Source organism: Linepithema humile, chromosome 5 (genome assembly GCF_040581485.1).
Source record: "Linepithema humile isolate Giens D197 chromosome 5, Lhum_UNIL_v1.0, whole genome shotgun sequence".
Lineage (NCBI taxonomy): Eukaryota > Metazoa > Arthropoda > Insecta > Hymenoptera > Formicidae > Linepithema > Linepithema humile.
Window position 1 is genome coordinate 28125093 of NC_090132.1, and position 22633 is coordinate 28147725.

The following is a 22633-nucleotide window of genomic DNA, read 5'->3' on the forward strand; positions in this document are numbered from 1 at the left end:
CGAGTGAGGGGAAGGAACTTATCGCGAGATACTTAATTTCATCGGCTCGACCATAGTAAAACGCGGTAAAGCGCGGCGCACACGCGATAAATCAGACGTAACGGTCGTAAGCAGCTTCCCGGAAAAATCCCTCGCTGCAGCATTGGTGTATCGAGTTGACCTTTTTGCTGGCAAGATATATTTTCCAATTTCCGAATGACGTCGCCCCCGGGGGCAAAATCTCGGCGCGACCGGATAATAGAAAGCGAGTTTCTATATCCGCGAGTCGTGCTAAGAGTCGGCCATTTAAGTCGCGAGATCAAGCGGCTGCCGATCCGTCTTGGCTTTACCGGCTGTAACAGCCGAAGTACTGAAATAAAAACCGGGAATCAAGTGTCTTGTAAGTTATTTTAGAGGTAGAAATAGAAAGAGAAAAGAAAGAAAGAGAGAGAGAGAGAGGCCGACGTTTATAGATAAGTCCAATTTATAGATAACTGTTTGAATTCGAATAAACAGTTGAGATAGCGAAAATAAAGTAATATGAAGGTACACTGCGTTATCATTTATCAAATGTAATCTGATTTACTTAACAAGAATATAAAAAGTAAAGAAAAATAAAAACGGATTATACTTGAAATGCAATGATCAAATTGGTTATGAAGAACAATCTTGTCTGATTACATGATCTCATTTATGTACTGTTCACACAATAGATAATAATTTTACTGATATTTGGTTAATATTTTATTAAACCGTTTTATTAAATCGTTTTAGCAAACCATTGTTTGACATTTATTTCAATGTTTGATCAGTAATGAGTGCAGATAATTGTAATTTTACATTGATCCGCGTACTTGAACGCACGCGTGTGTTCTCAATATCTGGAATTAAAAAAATTATTTTTACAACGCTGACAATTGTAATTTAGAAATTAATTAGAACAATATTCTCGGAAATAATCTTCTCGCAAATAAAACGATCCACGCGGTAGATAGGGTCTGTTAGTACCCGGAATGATAACGATGACAAGAAATGAAGCGCCTAGTGATTAATTAGCACCGTCGTCGTAAATGACACAAGTCCCAATGGACGCGCCAGGAGCGGAAACCATTCCTGATGACACGACGATTTCAGATTTGAAAACTGAATACAGCACATCTGATATAAGCGAGAAGAGGATGTGGCGAGGTGGGAAGCGCCGTATACGGTGTGGCAAAGGAAAATACCAGAAAAGGTGGAATCCTTGTTTTATAAAGAGAGAGAAACGTGTTGCGAAGTATGGAAATATCCGCCGGGGATTTGAAGTTCAGTAGAGCATTAATTAAACTACCTCGCTAATTTCCGGAACTTATAAACCGACGGTTTATTAATTTCCCTCGCGCGTTTAAAGGAATAAGCGCGGTATCGAAGTTCCTTGCTCGGACAATTTTCTGTGTCGTGTAATTGTACGTTAATTTCATTCACGGAGGAGAGAAGATCGAGATGGAAATCTGCGAAATCTTTTACGAGAAGTTATTCAACTGACTCCGTACCTGATTGTAAATTTTATTTCTTGGGAAAGAGATTTTTTGCAATTTTTTTTTTTTTAATTGTCTACAATTCTCAAGACGAACAGATAAAAAAGTTGTTGATATAGCGCTAATGTTCTCAGTCGCTCGCTGCTGGCGAGGCATCGTATTTCGGAGTATCCCGGCAATTTAGCGTAGATACGAAAATTTCGCATGTTTCGCAAGTTTGGACACGTTGCATCTTATCAAATCTCATTAAAGTCATAATGACGCGAATATATGCGAGGTTTTTCAAATAATCACCTTGTTAAACATTAATAAAGTATCAACGAGACTATTTAAATAAAAATTGTTTGACTGGATACAATTTTTTATATATGTATAATTGCATTTAAAAAAATAAAGTTTAAATAATTAAAGATAAATATGAACTACCTTGAGACATATACCATGGTTGAGATATATTATGGTTTAACATTACCTGGCTGATATTTTACTGTTTAAGTATGAGCTTACTACTTGTTAGTTCTCGCTGACCCATATTCTAACATAAATACGAGATATACATTAAGCGAATGTAAGTAAAGATATTATATTGAATAACTTCATGATTTGGATTCTGAGTAACTTTTCTACTGATCAATATTTTTCATTTTTGTTTTAGGCAAAAATAAATGCGCTCGTATTTCAATAACAAATAACAATTGTCATTGATATGATACAATTGTCATTGATTGTATACTTTTTACAATTAAAACTTCTTGTTTATAAATCTCGCACATGTCGCGCAAATCAATAGAAATATTATTCTTAAAAAATAAAATATAATTTAAGAATCGAGGAAAAATTAAATTTAAATATTTACCCAAGCTTTTATCGCTGATATTCTTATAATTATTCTTGGGTTCATTAATTTTCGCGTTATGTAAAATTGTTAATGCTTTTTAATCTCTAAGGAACATTTCTTGTTTTTTTTTCAGAAACGTTTACATTTTCTAGCTTAATCTGATTGTCTGCTTGACTTTGCAATTAGCACTCACGCAGACGAGTTCAGGTGTGTAAAAACCGTAATAATCTTCTCGTGAGTTTTTACCTTCTTTTTTCTTGATTTGTGAATGCACAGGCGATACTTGATTAATTGATTATGATGTGAAAGAAAAATTGTATCGACCGATACTACCGCCCGCGGCATGAACATCTGATATTCGTAGGTATGCTATCAGGACCGTAATACATGTTCACGTATATAGGACAGCGCTTGATTGAATATCAAGATACACAGCTTCCGGCAATTAGCGATGCCCGGGTATGTTCATCGAAAATTTAGATTAAGGTAAATACCGAACTTGGCAATATCCCCGAAACTTAGGCGTCACAGTAATTTATTAACGGACTCGGGGCAAGACAGAGAGGGCGGGAGTAAATCCGCTGAATATGTGAATTGATGATTACTGTGCTTACAAACTATGACTGCATCTCCGGATCTCCACTACACTTCCTTCTATCATGTAAATACATCATGTTTATAGATCTTCGCACAGTTGCGCAATGTATTTGCGAAAATATATGTATGATCAAAGCGAGAAAAATTATATAAATTACTTTCTACTACTGTTTTAATATTGCTTTTCTTTTTAATTATAACAATACACGGTTTGATGAGAGTTACGCGACAAATCTAACTACAAAATAACATAATATTTTTCGCTGTCGAAAGGTTTTGCAGCTCGTAAATGTTATTCATACACGTGTTACTCGTAGATGTAGCTTAAAATGTACTCCCTCTTCGAAATACCATTGTCCAAAGCACCGTTATATCGTTTTTGCAAACAATAATGCATGATTTCAGCGAATTATTCTATGATTTCGATACACTTCGAGCGCCAATCTCCCGCGTGTTAAATTTCCAAACGCGATTCCATCGTGCAAATAAAAAAACAAAAATACCAGCCGGATTAATTAAAATGCATACGAATCCATGGGTACGCGGGGATTTACATAAACAAAATATGTAACGAGTTTATACGTGTGCTTCGCGTATACATTTCTCTACCGAATCCGACAAAAAACGGATGCATTAATTCCGATCCGCTGACACGAAGTTGCGTCGTCGTGGCGACGCAGCCAGCTGGACGGCGGGGATGCCGTGGTCAAACCGCCTGGCCCGACACGTAGCTCACGTCGCCGCGTCCTGTCACCTCCGATTCATTCCCCCGTGCTCTTCTTTCGCGTCGATCTCGACACGGACACCGCCTCCCATCGCGCTCCTCGCGCTGTGCGCTCAAAGCGGGAGTGCACGAAACCGCATACGGGGGTAATTTTGCGTAACACACCACCGCACACCTCGGCTGAGCCTGTCATCCCCGGTGGAGAAAGATTTCTGGCACGCGATGCTTCGCGTTGCCTACATTTTCGCGAGCTGCTAGCAAATTTTGTCGCGTGGAATGCGACAAGGTGGCTCAAGTGATCGATCAGCGTTTCGAATACTCGCGTTCTAGTGCCAGCTAAATTATCGCGTCCTGTACGAGCGCTATAATATATATTAAGCCGTAACGCTCGTTTCAATGTTATATGTTAAGATAATAAATATACGTTACTTTTCGGGATAGAAAAAGTTCTGAAGATATTTGTGGAAAATAGTCACCATCTATCTACGCTTGCAAATTTTAGAAATACGAAGAAATATTAGACCTTTTCACGGGACATTATGAAAATAATGTAACATATATCCTTTATACTTGCCAAAGTTAAATTTACTATATGAGCTGAAAGTATATAGAATTAATATCAAATTCAATATATATTTCCGTCTCTAAAATATACATAACTTCCAACTGTAAAATATTAATTAATATATATCCGTAAAATATTAATATACATTCCAGAGGACGAGAGAGAGAGAGAGAGAGAGAGAGGAGGGGGAGAGAGAGAGAGAGAGAGAGAGAGAGAGAGAGGGGGGAGGGAGGGAGGGAGAGAGAGAGAGAGAGAGGTGAAATTAATTATCTAAATCTGAATTTATATCATTATTATTATCGGCGAGAAGTATTATTTCCCTAGACAAATATTAGGATTGCTACAGGTATCAATTACACGATCGGTACATGTTTGTCAGAGAACAATATGTCTCCACGCAGCGCAACGTGGCAACCATAATCGTCTCACGGTAATAACCATCGTAATGTTACAGATGTGCCGTCGTTATATATTATTGCTGTTGAGAGATGGTCTAATCGTTTCGTTGTAATTGGTTCTCTAAATTACTTCGACCGGCTGACGCCGTCTCGAAATAGCGTTACAACGACGCTATCGCGCCGTACATTACGTCTGCATGATTCCACCGTTACGTTGGCTTTATCATTCGGAAGCGATCGCGATGCAGATATTTCTTATCGTCGATACTCCGCTTAATGCAAATATTGAGATCCTTATTCAACTTGGCGCCTGAGTTATACGACAAGAGCAAATTACAAGCGAAACGTGTGATATAATCGTGATTGAGTATTGTATTCGTCTGAAAAGGTCTACCAAATCGCAGATTCTGGAGCAATTTTACGTTGAGCAAAATTGCATTGTTATTCGCAAAGAGATTCCTTTTATCTATTCTATCTTTTGCTGTTTTCGTACTCTTTCTAATAGAATTTAATCTAACTGTTCGTGTGTCCAATTTTCCCTTCGATTTATCTCCGCATTTTCCCGAAAAATATATGCGTTTGTGAAATCGCACGCGGCGTTCTGTCGAAATCCGCACGCGAAATTAAGAGATTAAGTTATGTCAAGAAAAAGAATGAAGCGGCCGAAGTGGCTGACCCGACTTAACTTTAAAGGTCTAGGCAATCCGGGGCTCTTTGTAATCGTTTGACGGTAGATCGGCGATTAGCAAACAATGGCTTTGTTGTTTTGGCACTCGCCGCGAGGCATTCGCGCTTATTTAGCTTCCCTTTCAACCATCATCAACATCTACCTTTCTGTATAGGCTATCCTCTTGTCCCTGTAGTCCCTCATCCCCTTCTATAGCAATCTCCTTTCTCCTTCCTGCAATTCGCGCGTCCTTTTCCTCCATTTTTCTTTTGTCACTATTGTCTGAGCTTTTATTGTAAATTCTGCTTTTTTTGCAAGTATTTATATTCCTTTAATATCGATATAAATAACTGCTTTATTTTATTTGATTATTTTCGAGTCATTTTTTTATACCTACAGTATATATCTAAAAAGAGAATGTGACCGGAATCTTTATAAAGTTATATTAATAAATCTAAAAAAATTACACATAAACCACAGATAAATGTAAAACATTTACATTCCTTTTAGATATATTGTATCTTAATTTCTGCTTTATTTTACTATCTTTGTGAAATAACGTTATGTAGTATAATTTCTATATCTTTTATGTTAAAAGTAACATAAGAAAATTCACAAATCTCACAGAGGGTATGTAATAAATTCTATTTTTGTCTATTCTATTTTCCAGTTCACTTTTTCTTCACCGCTTTCGCGTCGTAGAGCATCCCGAGAATGAGTATGGTCTGCTCGTCTTGAAAGGCATTTCTGGTAAGTAAATCTACCTGACAAAGTTCCTGGGCGTAACCAACCCGCCAAGATTAATCTCCAAGTGCCCTACGCTACTGCTATCGCACTTTTCTAAAAAGCTACATAATCATAGAAGTAAAGTTAAAGAGGATGATAAGTAAACTACGGTTTGCCTGGTTTGAAAGTTAGAAGAGCGACTAAAATTCTCTAAAATGACTAAACATATAACATTTAATATAAATAGTCATTTAGATATAGTATATATATATTATAATTTAAAAATTCAACCTTAATTTAATTATATAACCAATATTAACTTTAAAGCTTATTTTTTCTAAAGGTTTCAAATAATGCCTACCCTATTCTTCGGTTATTATTTCATTTTTCAAAGTTTTTTTTATTTTATCACTTTTAAAATCTTGTTGAAACCGTTTTCAAAATTTCCAATTTTCAATATTCTTCATACAATCATTAATATATATAAATATTAAATAAAAAACACAACAGAAAATTTTACCCTTGTGTATAATTTGTTTTTTTTTATGGAGTTTTGCGTAAAATTTTACTTTATCACATTTTAAATTTTTTATATAAACATTTTAAAAAATATACGTTTGTTTTATATTTTTGTTCCAATATTTGTTTTTTGGGTCTATAATCTGTTCATACAATATAAAGATTATTTTTTGTACAGAGAAAAATAGGTTTTATTCTGATTGATATTTATTAACTTTAGATACGCGCGTTAGGCAGAATTGACTACGATTATTAAATTTTGGTTAAGCCTATTGAATTATATGAAAATCAGTTCGATGAAAAGCGAATTATTTCACACATACAAGTAGAAGCGAACCAACGTAGGATTGAAAGAGTTTAGCACAACGGACGCCATTGCAAAATTATTGCATGTTATTTTCATTCAAATCCGCTTAACAGCGACTCTTGCTCTGCTTTATAAGTATCAATGAAATTTTCAAATATCACTCGAGAATATAATCTCCATATTAATTAAGATTTTTTTAATTCTTTACTTTAATCTGACCATTTTGATAAAAGATCAATGGCGCTAGTATTCATTATAATTTCCTTGCTAAAATTTATTACTATTTTAATGATTTTCAACACAAGAAATAATTCAAACTAGTTCAAAAAGATCGTGATAAATAAACCCAACAAACTGTATAAAAATTAACGCTATTTTACCCTAAATAAATTATTTTTTTGTTACTTTGTTAACAATTTATCCATTTATTTTTACATTTTTTTTGTTTCTTTCCAAAGTGATGTATGAAATCACGGTATGTGATTGCCGTTGAACCAAAACATACGACAGAAATCACCGTTTTTGCATTTTTTTCCCGACATGTTCACGTTTAGAGGAAAACCAAGCCAGCCCGGGTCGCACGGTCGGGGCGGTATCATCGTAAAACATTCATGCACGGCACCCGAAATTGCACGACGCAGCGCGACGTGCGACAAGGCGAAGCGAGAAGTGACATCGCGGCTGCGAGGATCCACGGTGGTTTATTTATAACCGCTTTTCAACAGTTAACTTGTGACCGCACGTGCTCGCGCTTGTCCGTCCCCGCCCTCATTCATCCTGTTCTCGCTCCCGCGCTCATTGAACTCACACCCCTGCGCTTTATTTTCATACGAGATACGACGGATTGCCGTGCACTTTTACGCTGTTCCCGTCCACCACCGAGGTTAACAAGGGAAACGCATAACAAACAAGCAATTTATATCTCATGCCGCGATCGTTGCGTACGCGCAGTCGTGCAATTTTTCCCGATCTCTCTTACCTTTCCTATTTCTCTCGCTCTCCCCCGCTTATTATTCGCGCTGCCGCGCTATTTTGTTTTCTGTTTGACTCTAGGAGTTCTCTGGGTTTTAATTTTGATGCGCAAGCATATTTCATTGCAACTTTATCTCTATGGATCTGAGCGGATCTCCGATGAACCTGTGCTGAAAATCTCATTTTTCACTGTAGTATTTCGAAGATTGAATGAATTCTATTACGGTTTGCTACAGTTAATAACAAAACTGTTATCGATGCATTCGTTCAGATTTTAGAATTCTTCTTTAGCTACGAAAGTAAAATATTATCCCTAAAGTAATTTAATTTTAAATACAGAATTAAAACAATTATAGTCTCTTCTGATGTATGTTAATAGTTTTTTATTTTCATGAAAAGATTGATATTTTCATAAGTAAATGGCTTAATATAGTATAAATACAATGTACGATATTTGTATCTCTATTTTTTACATTAATTAGAAAAAAAGTAGTATCACGTGACATGCTTATTTCTATCGCTATTTTAGCTCGCTGAATAAAACAAAAAATTTGTTTACAGGAGAAAATAACTTGAAAACATCACAAAACATTTATTCTATATATATTCTTATGAAATCTGCTGATGCAAATAACAGTATTTACTTTACTAAAACCCGTTTTCTCTCCTTTATTTTTGTCTCATCTTATTTACATTTCGAAATCAGAATAAATATGTCGACCACTTTTTTCTCTTTTGTTTTCATCTTTGTTATGTTTTCAAACTCTATTCACTTGCGCAATTTATTTCTAAATCTGTAATTAAACATTTTCTGAACGGTCTATTCATATATTATTCACTTTATTTCGTTCTCTCTCTCTCTCTCTCTCTCTCTCTCTATCTCTATCTCTCTTGTTTATCTTTTTTTATACGAATCTCCTATATACTCTTGAATATATAAACGAGCGGACGCATTAAGGCAATAGGGAAACAAGCATATCTCTAACCGCTTTTAGCTTGCTCAAAATTTACCTTTCACCAATAATGCAATCTGCTGCTGGACGGTTTGTTTTCATGGGTGTTCACGAAATGGGTGGGATTCTGTTGTACACTCGTGCAGTCGAGTGGAGGTAGTCAAGCACACAATTGATAACACAAACATGTATCCCGGCAACGTAGTAATTTATTCTGTAATTTCAACGACGACCTGTAAATTGGCTTTCCTTTATTTTTCCATCCACATTGTAGACCCTTATTTTTTAATTAATTGTTTTTAAAAAACTTCAAAAATGTCATTAAAAATATATTACTCGCTGTTAAGTTAACGATTGTTACTTTTTCTAAAGTAATTTGTTTTATGGGTTATATAAATTTGAGAACAATATCGCAATGTATTAAAAGAATTTATAAAAATATTAGTAAAGTACTGTATTTAAATTAATGAAAATATTTACACCAATTGTTTTATTATCGATTCTAATACGGAATATATTTTTCAGAGAGTGTCGTACGCTCTATAAATACAGAAAAACTACGATCACTGATAACATCCCATTTATTGCCACTTCCGATAATGTCAAATTGTTTTTATGCAACCAATTTATAAGGTATAGCGTAGACATTTTGTAGGAAATTTATCATATCTATTACGCTGTGTATCGGCAACAGGAAATATTTATGATGATGACAAACCTGTAATTTACTATACTAATCTCTGTACTACATCACGACTACAGAATAAAAATTGTAGAATGATACAGGCGAGGTTTCGTGCCAGATTAATATCGAAGATAAATGGCACATATGCCATCAAATACATTTATGTGCGTGTGTGGTCGAATGTGATGGATCTTTGACACTGGGCCGCGTGACGGAAATATAGACTATTTGCACTTACTGATAAAGCACAGTCATTCATTGTCAATATTCCCGGTACAATAGAATACAATCGTCGATACACACACACACACACACACACACACTGTCTATTTCCACTAGTGTCGACCGCGCCGCGGCAAGCATTGAGTCGCTCTCCTACTTCGTTCGTCCAGTCGCGAGATAAGATTACGGCAAAGTGGATTGTCTAGTGTTCCATCGTCCAACATCTATACGCGAGAGGTCACACGCATGCGGTGAAAGCAACGCGCGACCAACTGATAATTTATGTTTGCCAGCCGCTTGGACGAATAATACAATTCTCTGCTCGCGTTACCTCGTTTCTTGTTTTTGAGTCACGATTATTCACCGCCCGAGATATATTGCTCCAGACATTCTTCGCACACGAAAATACCATTCGAGCAGAGAACCTCGTACTTCCGCCACGATAAGTCTTCCAGGGGACCTTTTTCCGGCAAATATGCCGCGGAACGATATTGCGACAACTGAAACGCATTTCGGCGCTTTAAAAACGCATGTTATTTCGGGAAACTCCGGAAAGTCGTTCTTTATTAGAAATGTTTATCCCAACAAGACGAAAAATTGAGAGCTTAATTCAGCATCAAATAAAAACAAATTCTTTTCCAGCGCGACAAGCGGAAGGCGCGCGTTGTGCTAAAAAGAATTAATTGGATCGCATTTCGTTAGGAAAAAACCTAGACCAAAAAACCCTCGGCGATACGAGATGCGCTCTCTTGCTTGTCGGCGTTTATTAATTCTAGCAAATTATAGCCTGCCTCTTTTTACACGGAACAGAGACACAGTGCTATTTTCACGACATAATGCACACACGCACTATTAACGTAAATTAATGTATCCGACTTGTTATTTATGTCACAATTGCCGTCACTAACGGATTAAACATTTCTAAAGTTTTATCACGATGCCTACTATTATCATTTTGCCTCTAGTTTTTGCGTTCGTGATAACTCATTTGCCATAATTTATACTCGAATAAAACGAAAGAACGACGAGGAAAATAATTATAATCCATGGAACGGCCGGAAACTGATGCACATCGCAGCGGCAATGAAATTATTTTGCGTTTGATAAATTTTGTGAAAATAAAAGTAGCAAAAATGTTGTGAAAAGTAAAACAACACAATTGTTCGAAAGATTAAAAGAGCAATTATATTATTGTAAACTAGCAATTATATTATTGTAAACTTTACAAAATGTTGGAAATATAAAATAAAATATTGCTATGGGAAATCATTTGACGCTAAATAAAGTCATAATAAGTCATATGTGTAATATTGACTGAATGACAGTATTCAGTTTCGATTCAAAACATATACAATTCGTGTCAATTCGGTAATCATCCCAGAGTTTAGCAGGGTATGAAACAAAATATCACAAATAGCTATTTTCGGAAGTTATTTGAACCAGAAAAAATTATCAGTTTAAAGTGTTTTTTAATACGCAAAAGTTTGTTTGAATTAATATTTTAACTTCAAACGTTTCATAAATTTGAACGTATATTTTTACTTCGCGTTTCACTTCGCGAAATGTAAAACACATTCAAATGTTGCTCTTGTAATGTGAATGTTTCGCAAATAAATATGTTATAAATTGAAACTTTCTACGTGTAATTCATATCGCGCCGTATGCGCATACCGAAAGTGTGCGACGCGTCCGCGAATAAAAACGTATCGAGTTATCTTCTCGAATTGGAGCTGTCATTGAAAATAACGTCTGGCGAAAGTGTATGTACGTGGGTGCATCAACGATCGTCTTCCACGTCGCGCCATGAAGCAGATTCGCGCGCGCGCGCGCGACGTGTCGCCGTCGTCGTATGGATATCGGAAAAGCATTCGTGTGAATCTTAGGGGACTCATGAGAATAGAGGCGAATCGCTTTCCACACTGGGAAAGCGGAAATGCCGAGCGAAAATCCGTGACAAAGACGCGTGATGCCATACGGCTCGCCCACGTGTGAGACGTTTCTTTGTTGAATGACTATGCAAATATTTTCGAAGACGCAACCGAATAGCACGCAAACGGAATCGTTTCGCATACGAACAAGGCAAAATCGATTCCACAGTTGAATTGGTTACTTTGTAAAGAGACCCGTTGATAACGGACATAACCGGGTAAACAAATTCCTCTTGCAGGTCAATTGTGCAAAAATATAAAAAAATATTTAATTTTTATCTCTTTACACCGCAACAAAATAAAAGTTTTCTGACATATTTTGACATGTTTTATTTATTGTGGAATGAATATCGAAAAGTTATTTAATTCATCATTGATCGTTTTTTTCAGGGAAAAAGTAAATTATTACGAAAAGAAAATGGAAGCGCCTTATTAAATGCAAACCGAGTCACCTGTTGTAAATTATCGCCCGATTCTAGATACGCGCGAAGAAAAACGATATGCAAATGTCGCTTGTAACAGCAACCACCGCGTCTCCGTATCTTCGTGATTTTTAATCAGGATCTGCCTATGTTGTCAAGCTTGTACTCTAGAGAATGTGGCGAAAAAGTAATTGAAGACCACGTAAAATATGCAGGGAAGTGTACACGCGCGAAGCGAGTCTAGCGAATCGCAATTTGCCGACTACAGTAGTGTCGCGGAAAAAAAAAAAAATACAAAATGAATTTTTGTAAAAAAGAGCTACCAGATCAGATATATTCTCCGTGACAGATGGATCAACTGTGGGTAAACCCCAACAGAGAATGCCTGACAGTTTCGCGACCATAAATCTTGATTCTCCCGGGTCGAGTCACAATCGATACGGAACGAAGGGAGAACTGAGCGAGGCTTTCATCGTTACCATCGCGTGGTTGTTAATAAGGACTCGAGAATTGTGGCACCAAGCAGAGTGGCCGCAATTTTGATAATACAGACAATGCAGACACGCGCAGGGCAAAGTAGGGTAAAATCGGATAGGCGAGCTGCTTGTGGTGCATCTATTTTCGGAAAATGCTGCGATTGTATAATCAATAATTGATATACTTTGAATGCACAGCATTTGTTTAAAGTTTATTAACATATATGTTTCTTATGAGGACAGTTTTATCTGTGATATTTTCTTTACGCGAGTGAAGAATAGCTCTGTCTTATAGATATCGCTCTAATTAAATATTAAATTTATTTTTCATGAAAGATAAAAATATCTACGCTATGAAATTTTCTTCCACATATGTTATTTTAAAATAAATATGTACTTTATTTCATAATGATAATAATAATCATTCGACAGAACAACTGAATCAAAGCTTATACCTTTCGTATTTCAAACTTTAAGAAAATCAGTGGTATAAGATACAAAAATTACATCGTATTTGAAAAATTTTTTAAAATATAATTGGATATTAAACCCATTCGTCATAAAGAGATAATTGTGAATTAATAGTAATAAATCCTCTTTTCGCGATCTCTTATCAACACTGAAAAGCTTGAAAGCTTGAAAAACACAAAAAACATTTACTTTTTAGTGCAACATTAACAGAGATAAGTGTAGCGCGTGGTACAACTTACGGGACTTTACGGCCGATGAAAAGAACGTGTAAACGTAGACTTTTATACGCATCCATAACTCGAAACTTAGTACCCGGACTTAGCTATTTCCACCTCGAAGCAGCAAGGTTCATCTATTCGCGCCAGTACTCCAAAGACCCAGCTAATCGCGCACTTTTATATCTCAGAACCACAAGGGTCCGCCCTTTTACGAGACGCGCAGAAATGTTTAAATTGCCTCGACGACCACCGCTCACTCGTCACACATCTTTTTACGACACAATCTCGGAGCAACGAAGTAGACTGGTGTCCGTGACGATATAACTTTCCAAGTCATTTTCAAAAGTCGATCTGAATGAAGAGAATTTTTATTTTGAGAATTTAACTACAAATATGTTTGAAATTAAATAAAAAAGAATTGACGTTTAAAATTGACTACTGCGAAGAAAAAGTCATTTTCATCCTTCAGACATAAAAATGCAGAATACCTACACTGTGCTGGTGTGTGTGTGTGTGTGCGCGCATCTGTACAAATACACACGATCGAGCAGTAACAGTTACGAAGAAGTTGTAGTTCCGACGGAACCGGATAAGTAAATTACAAGTTGCAACAGGAGGTTCGGGAAAAGTAGTCCACTGAATGAGCAGTGGTTTACTACGCATCGCTCAAATTCCTCGCGCGCGTACGCAAATCGCGGTCTTTTACGAGGACATCTCGGCGTTGCTGAATAATTCACCGACGTTTAATGAACTGAAGACCGAGAGTCACTCGATCTTTTCCCGGACAGGAATGCATTTCCTGGACAAAAGGATCAGTACCGCCCTTTACTTCTCCTATAATGCAATTTTTATTTTCCACCGTCCCCGGATTGCTGCGCCACACAGCGGATCTTTCGCCCGAGTCACTTTCATATTGTTTATCCGCGTCTCGACTGTACATTCGAGTTGACTATCTTCGCCAGCGAATTTATTTTTCTTCCTTATTGCGGCGTGCTTGGTTTTCTATTGTTTTGCACTTGATTTCGTAGAAGTTATAAGTCTCGATAACGCCACGAAAATACCCATAATACAAACAAACTCGACGATGTCGATCTGATTAATTAAGCCGCTTTTGTGATGAGGTTGACTGATTTAAATGATCAGTTAACAAACCTCTGAATATTCTTTCAGATTCTAACAAAGTTGAAGGAGCTGATAATATTGGTGCCAGTTTTTCTTTCTCTAATCATTAAAACTTCTCTTCAGTTTTATGCAATTAATTAAAAAATAAAAGAATAGATTATAAACTATGTGATAATATTAATATATAAAATGGGATATGAGTAATGTGAATAAAAAGAAATATAATATAATAATTTTCATGTATTTTAATAAAAACATTAATTTCTCTCTTTGAAATTTTAAACTCTCTCTCTCTCTCTCTCTCTCTCTGTTTAACTAGACTTTCTGTTAAATTAGAAACTTTAATTTCTCTCTCTCTCTCTCTCTCTCTCTCTCTCTCTCTCTCTCTCTCTCTTTTCTTTGTAAAACCATAATACTATAATATAAAATAGTTCTATCTTATCGTAATTTAAAAAAATTCTCTTTGTCAGAATGATAATATACAGTTTAGTAGTTTATTTGTATTTCCAATTAATCCCGTTAATTTGCTAATTCTGAAAGAGTTCGCATTATAACTGAATCGATAGTGTATATTCGCGTTATCGACTGCAACTGTCGTGTTAAGTATTATCCACGTCGCATTCGGTGCCGCGAACAACGATATACACCCATAACCGCACCCAGCCATTATCCGTATTAACCGTCGCTTGGAATATTTTCATCTGTCGCCGACCATTTTTTATACTCATGGTGTTTAATGATCGCAAACGCGGGAAAGCGCGCGCGAAAACCTTTTTTGCTATCGCGCGCGGAAATAGCGCGACGCGCTCACGAAAGGAATTACGGTCGGTATGCATGACGCGCCTATTTACGATTCGTATAAATCGCGTCGACCGTTGCCCGAGCGTGGAGGAGGAGCGGCTATACACAGGGTTGGTCCATTATATCTCATGTGTAACGCGCACGTAGTTACCGCGATGTGTCATACCCGCCGGGCGGCGGAGGTTTTAAAACGCACACGCCATGAATATTTATCTACGGCCATTGCAAAATAAATGTCGATACCGTGGCGAAGGAGCAACAAGAAGGAAACGGGAGATCGTATAATTTCAGACTCTATCTGCGAATTTTTTTGCCCGAATTCTTCTAGATGCGCCGCGTTTGTCGTTCGCGCGATATCGACGGGCGGATTAAAATTTCCGATCCCTTCCCCCGCCGCGACTGTCGATACGATGACGGTCGCGCATGTTTTCTCGAAAGCTCGTATATTTATTTTCGTCGCCTAGAAACGCCGTGTCTTTGTCGACTCCGCTCGACCGAGAATCCGCTACGATTTCGCTCCTGTATGAAAAATTTCGCCGCGATGATAACTTCGCGAATAAAACTCGTTTGCCCTGAGGCTAGATGTACGCTTGACAAGATTTCTATCGGGAATCGCTCTCGAATTGACATTCATCGAGAGGTCGGTTCTGGTTTCACCGGACAGTTCGGTCTAATTCAAGGATTGAAAATCGAGCTCGCAGAAAGTTTTACGAGATTTGCGCTGTCCAGTGAAAATTCCTTCGGACAATAATTAACGCAACCTCTGTCTTTAAACATTACTTATGATCGTTAGCATAATTTTATAATGATTATATTTTATAATTTATAATTTTATAATTTTATAATATGTATATATTCTTCACACACACACATAAAAATATCTTTTCCTCGCAAAATAATTGCATTTCATTGCTAAAATATTTTCCATTACAGGGATTAATTCTAACCGTAAAGTTATCGATATCCTTTTGAATCATCAAGTGATACGGATTAAATTGTTATCGCCATGTGCAGTCTTGCAGTTCTTGGCTTTTTCCATTTTAACAAAGCCTGCAGATATATGTCGATTGCATAACAATTTATATTGTTCCAATTTATCGAGGCACAGAACCGAGTTGCGGCTTGCAATTTTTTTGCCGATAACTGTCCCTGTTATTTAAATATCGATATAATAGAACAAATTTGCAATTTTTCACGAACTGCGGTATTTCATAATACTCTTACGATTCTATTCGCTTATAAGCGTAATGAAGGGTTTCTTGTTACAGAAACTATCGAAAGAGGATTGATACACATAATAAATATGAAAGAATCTTAAGCATTGCCTGTTCGCTTAGCGGCGAGTCGCATTCAGATGAAGTCGTACGATTTGCTGCTGAGAAAACGAAGATAAGCAAGCAGACAAATGGCAGTACTCAATATTCTTAAGAAACGTGTTGGCAGACAAATTTTTCTCCCTCTCTCTCTTTCAATATATCGATCCGCCCCCGTGAATTTTGTGAATTACCGCAAAGCCGGTTTCTCGCGGCGAAGGCAGAGTAGATACCCGCGATCGCAGGCTCGTATCTAATATCCCGGCCCATAAAGTTTTTATAAAACAAAGGAGAGTGAGAGTTACGGCCTTGGGGAGAGTTTGTGCGGCGGCGGGGATGATATATGATCGCCGCGAGTTAAGCTTTCGGCGGGTCGGTCGCCCGCCGTGACGTAAACGAACCCCCCCCATTTTCGGAGTTCGGCGATCCGCGAAGTAAGTTGTCTAAAGTGGCCGTCCGTAAAGTTTCGCATGCTCCTCCATCTTTCAGCAGTGATACGTCGAATTTCGACAATCTGGATGAAATTTTTCGCAGCTAGTAAGTAGAACATGAAAACACAATCTCTCAGCTCTGATTTATATTTAACCTACCGAATCAAGATATCATCATTTCAGGAGAATGCTTTATTAAAAATTCATGTTTTCTTACATAAATGAGACGTGTGACGCACGCGCGAACTTCGCTCTCAATAAATTATATATTTTGCTATACAATATTGTACAGAATGATTGCTTTATGAAACAATTGTTTTTATTTTACGTCATTTTAAAAATATTAATTTTCTCATAAATTATAGTTTTAAAATATTACTGGCCCACAGCTAAATATTCTCGCTTTTTATATTTATTTGCATCAACCGCGTGTACAAAATGATGTAAAGGAGCTTTCAAGTATGCCGCAACGAAAGGTTAATCGCCAGTAGTACAATGACAGGTGAACTTCTCCCCCCGATTACGTTTCTCAAGCGGGTAAACTTCTTCGGTAAATACACAGGAACCTACGGAACGGGGCATTGTTCGTGCAGGCGACGCTGGAATTCCCGGAGCGAGCAACCACGGTCCTGGAACGTACGAAATTTGGGGGTTGCCAGATGTCTCATCGGGCAGGCAGGTTGCGTTAATCACGAAAGCGCGAGCTCAGATATTTCAATGTATGCAGTTGCTTTGTCCCGTCGAACTGACCTCGGAAGCAAACGGATTCCGTAAAATTATCGCTGATCTTCCTCGCCGCGTCCGCGAATATTATCTATGACTGATCGATAGATCGATGAATTTCACATCCCAAGATAGCAATATTCGGTTCTGCTTATGTTTCATATACATTGATTTGTTTCATAGAAAGGAAAAATCCTAAAGTATGTCTCAGCGCGTAGAGCAATTACTAAAAAAAAAAACTTTACTAAACAATTTGCAAATACAGAAAAAATCTTGTTTAAAAAAATTTAATAAATCTTGTTAAAGCTGGCTTCGAAAAATTTATGTCGCTATCTCTCGTCTTGACATCACCTTCAGTATTTATCATACATCATAAAGTCCTACAACCTTAGATTACATCCGGGCTGTATGAAAAGAAGTTGTATTTTTGCCGCTTCTTTTCAAGAAGCCATAAGCGCGATAAAGAATCCGGTGAAACTTGTCTTTCGGTCGTTAGATTTTTCCACGGTTTTCGTGCCGCGCAGCTCTCTGTATGTGTTCCCAAGTACCTGGGGCTCGGTCGAACCGGGTGTAAATAACAGTCGTCGTCGCGTGACTTGTCGTAATTCATGTTTTTCCGACCGCGTTTCCCGCGGCCGCTATTTACGCGAGGAAGACCAGCTAGTCGGTCGCGATATGTCGGCCGCACACCGACGCGTGAACATTTTACACCCGTTAGTCGGGGCGGACAAAAAGTCTCGCGAGAGTTATTTTAGCCAATCAAGTAATCCAGCTTGGATAGGGCGGGGACTCGAATGCGGGAGTCGGGAACGAACGAGCACCGATATGTCTGGGGACAAATGAAACCGTGTACAGGTTTAAAAGATATACGTACGTCAGGGACGCCGGACTCCCACCGAAATGATGATGTACCTCGCAAAAAACCCTGGCATATTTGTCGCCGTCGTCGCCGAGATCGATGTTGGAAGATACAGCACGTCGCGGCGATGCGAAGGAAACGAGAAAATATAGCCGGTGCAACGAGGAGTTCATTCGTATGTACCAAATTTTTGAGCGCGAGTTCTTGTTCGCGCGCGACATCTGAAGAAAATATATTCCACTCGGATGGCGCAACTTTGTGATTCTCCAAATGATAAATAACAGCGTACAATTTTTTTGTATCATCAAAAATGAAATAGCTAACTTGGTTAATAATAAATTTAGAAAAAGGTAACAATAGTGTTGAAAAATTCAAGCTTGCATCCGATCGATTTTGAGATTAATATATGCCGCAGTAAATACAAATTGCAATATACAATTGCACGTATATATAGAATTATTTGTAACACAAAGTACAAAAATCATAAAAACAAAAATTTGATAGCGAAATCTCTGAGAATGACTTATTTAGAGCGTTTGACAATGAGAACCGACCACATTCAAATTTGGTTACATTTTTATGCCGTTCGACACAGCAAATGTTTGATCTTCTATATCGGATCAACTGGATGAAAAATCTGATCGTGACGGAAATTTCGAAATATCCTCTACGAACTCATCGCGCTCCATTTATTTACACGTACCGTATACACGTGTATACAACGCTATATGGAAAAGCGACGCTTACGACGCATAGCAATAGTGTTTCAACGAAGTCTTTGGAAACGCGGGCGTCGAGAATCGAGGGCTTGCTAACGGCGTGGGGAATAGATGAAAGAGCAGGAAGCTGTTGCAATGGTAGGAGACGACGCTCGTGTCGGATCCAGAACGCACTTCGACCACTTAATTTCATCACACTCGAGCAGTCTCGCGGGCGCGGCGGAAATTGTGTCGCGCGGGACTTTCCCTTTGAATTACGAAGTTCTGAGAAAAAAAAAAATCAATGGACGACGCCCTTTCTGTCGTCGCACTCGGATAATTAACTTGAAGCATCTAAAATCAACTTTCTCCAGTATACGGAGATTTTTTAATTTTATCACACAAACAAAATGTGCACTCTACATTAATTAAATACATGCTCTAGATTTATTCGTTATTCATCTATGTTGATTTATGCAAAGTCGAGTGGCGCAAACAATTTTCTCTTCTCGCAACATGTCTTTTTAACAAAGCGTGTTGCTCCAAAAAAAAAAAAAACTGCTGTCGCAATTTCTTACTAGACTCGAGCGGTACTTTTAAATATTTTCCTTATAAATTCGCCAATCGATCTTTCAGACATACCTGAAACACCATTCCGTTCCCTTCAAAATTTATTGTCGCGATACAAGCTCACTCGATAATGCACTCAGGCGTCCGACGTGCAAAATAATATGGCGCGAACGAACGGAATGCATTTATTTCGCGCCGCGCGCGAATGAAAACTTGCGACGATAAGATTAAGACGCGCCGACAGCTGTCGATGGAATCATCGATCAGACTCGGTGACGAAATATTTTGCGAATCGATTCGCCGGCAGAGTTCCGTTACAGATGTGGGACGCGTCGGAACTTAACACCGTCGTCAAACGAGAGACTTACGATACGCCGTCAGATATACCTCATTCATTACTGCAAGCTAGGCTATTAGCGAAGACAGTAACGGATCGCGCATAGTCGCGGATTACTAGAACAACGAGAAAATTCCGTCGACGTTAGCAGTTTCTGTCAGCTGTCACGTGGAAGCCTGCAACCGACAATATTGGGTGAATGAACAGGTAGGAAATCGACTTGGAACTCTGACACAAATGTTCCGAGATTTGCGGGAAACATTACAATCGAATCATTAGGAAGTGTAATAATTGAATTACGCGGAACATGACGCAATTTATGTTTTTGTTCGTTTAAAAATCACAAGAATATTTCAAAATGTGTAATATAAAAAAGTGAGTTTTTTTCCGCCGTATTTCATTACAGGGCGGCGTTTGCATCGGATTATCGATTATCCGCATCGGCGGCATTTTCCAAAAACAGTAGGAAGTTTTACGAGATACATTATTTCTGGCACAGATAATGGATGGTTTCTCTCTCAGTCACTCGCGGCACGACGATGATCCATTAATCGAAAGTTCCGCGATATTCCCCCGTTATCCATTTTGATTTGATCAACTCGCGCCCTACCGAGTAATGCTGATCCTTTCAGGCTACACGATTCCGCAACGGAACCGTCATTGCGTGTAATTTAATGACAACGATGCACAGTGAGGCGGACACACGTAATTCCATCCACTTCCGTCCTCGGGTTATTCGCACGCCCTATACAGAGCGTTCCAAAATCATCAAAGACATTATAGGTGAAAGTATAAAGAAAAGAAATAAATATCCACACAAGTGGTGTATGTTAAAAAAAATTTGTTAAGATATATCACGCGAGCAATTAAAAGTCAAAATGAATTTATTACAGATTAACGGAGAACATCAATTTCGTTATCTCTTTATGTAGAGTGTCTACCATCTGGAATTCTCAGAGAATTTTTTTCTGCCTGGAGAAATCAGGGAAGTCTCGAAGAATTTTATCGGAATTCAGAGAATTTCTGTTGAAAATATCTCTTAGGAGATTTTGCTTTTATTGTATGATCGGTCTTTCGATCTTTCACCTTGTGTTTTTTTTTTTTTTTTAATTTAATATTGGAAACTTGAGTGATCTTCAGTTCTTTCTCTATGAATATAAATAAAACATTAAAAAAAAACATTTAAAAGCTCAATACAATAAACAAATTCGTTCCAAATACGGCATGCAATATTTTCGCTCGAAAACTCGATCGAAAATATTTGCAAAATCAGAGAAATGTTTTGAATAAACACCTTGATAGTTTTGATATTTCTGTCGTCAAAATGCTTTTGAAATTTTAACCGTAGGCCAAAAGTCACTGATAAAGATTAAATTTGTTATTTACTTTAATCTACAGTGCCGCAGCAATAGGCATTGGTGATTTTGGGACGGCCTGTGCACGTCAAATACGATGCATATCGATGTTCCAAGCCTAGTGTATGCAAACAATTCCGGGGATGGCGTAATTCGGATGTATCTAGACCTCTGTGTCTCATCCGTACGCGTGTACATATACGCGTGTGTGCATACACGTGATGCGTGTACGCACGCGGATGCGCATCTCGCAATCCGGTTACTGTTGCGTCGCTCTGCTCGCCGCCCGCTCGCCCACCCAATCGCAATCAAATTATATAGATCCAATCGAGGAAGATTGAATACATAAAATACTATCAACGATTCACTCGGACCCAATTCGATTCGCCGCCATTCTGTCGACGTTATTGCCACGCCTGTTATCGGCAGTCCGAGCTAGCTGCTTCTGGTAATTATTTGGGACTTTACATGCGCGATTACATACGTTCGACTATTCATAGCGCACCTGATTTCGCCGGGGTGCCAACATAGCGATAGTCGGGCAGAGCAGAGCTTAACACTCGAGAGAACCTAAATATTTTAATAGCTATATTGCGCGATATCGTTGCCGAATTGCTATCATTTCGCGGAACATCAGAAACTTGAAAAGATTATCAGAAATGATGTATATTTATCTCCACTCTGTTTCTTGATAAATAATTAAATATTATTTTAACAAAATAGGGAATGTCGGAAAAATCATTGCACTAAAAATAAGCTTGTGCTATTGAAACAACGATTATGCTGTTCTTGTCGATGAAAGATTAGATCCTTCATGGATTGTTTCAAAAGAAAGTTGCTATAGAAATTTTATGATCCATTTGTTTCGTTTCTTCACGAGAAACACGACAGATCCATTAATTTCTCTCCCCGATCGCGATCTCCGAAGTGAAATTAATTTTAAAAGAAGTGAGATTAGCTCACTCCTCGCAGCCCTATAGAAGCAATTCTCGTGAGAAAAATATCTTTCGAGGTTTCCCAATACACGCAATCTTCCCAACTCGTGCGCGCAACAAGCAGCAGCGAGTAAACAAGAAGTTCGGGTTCCGATACTCCTCGCGAATTGCATATCAAGGATCAGTGTGTGACACCAAGCAGAAGACACTGCAGTCTCTTAATGAAATACTGAAATCAGGACACGCCGCGCGGTATCGCGTGCGCGCACAGACTTGCGTCTCAATGTGCAATCCTCCATTACGTA

General features: G+C 38.0%; 2 protein-coding genes across 8 annotated transcripts in view; one reads left to right on the forward strand and one right to left on the reverse strand.

The window, feature by feature from the left end:
- Positions 1-22633, forward strand: part of Notum (palmitoleoyl-protein carboxylesterase notum) — a 454423-nt gene that overhangs the window by 270182 nt on the left and 161608 nt on the right. Inside the window, exon 6 of the mRNA XM_067356350.1 lies at positions 5956-6035. The gene's annotated coding sequence lies outside the window, so the exon portion shown is untranslated. The remainder of the gene's footprint in view (positions 1-5955; positions 6036-22633) is intronic.
- KaiR1D (Kainate-type ionotropic glutamate receptor subunit 1D) overlaps positions 1-22633 on the reverse strand; it is a 345484-nt gene that overhangs the window by 144928 nt on the left and 177923 nt on the right. The window lies entirely within an intron of this gene.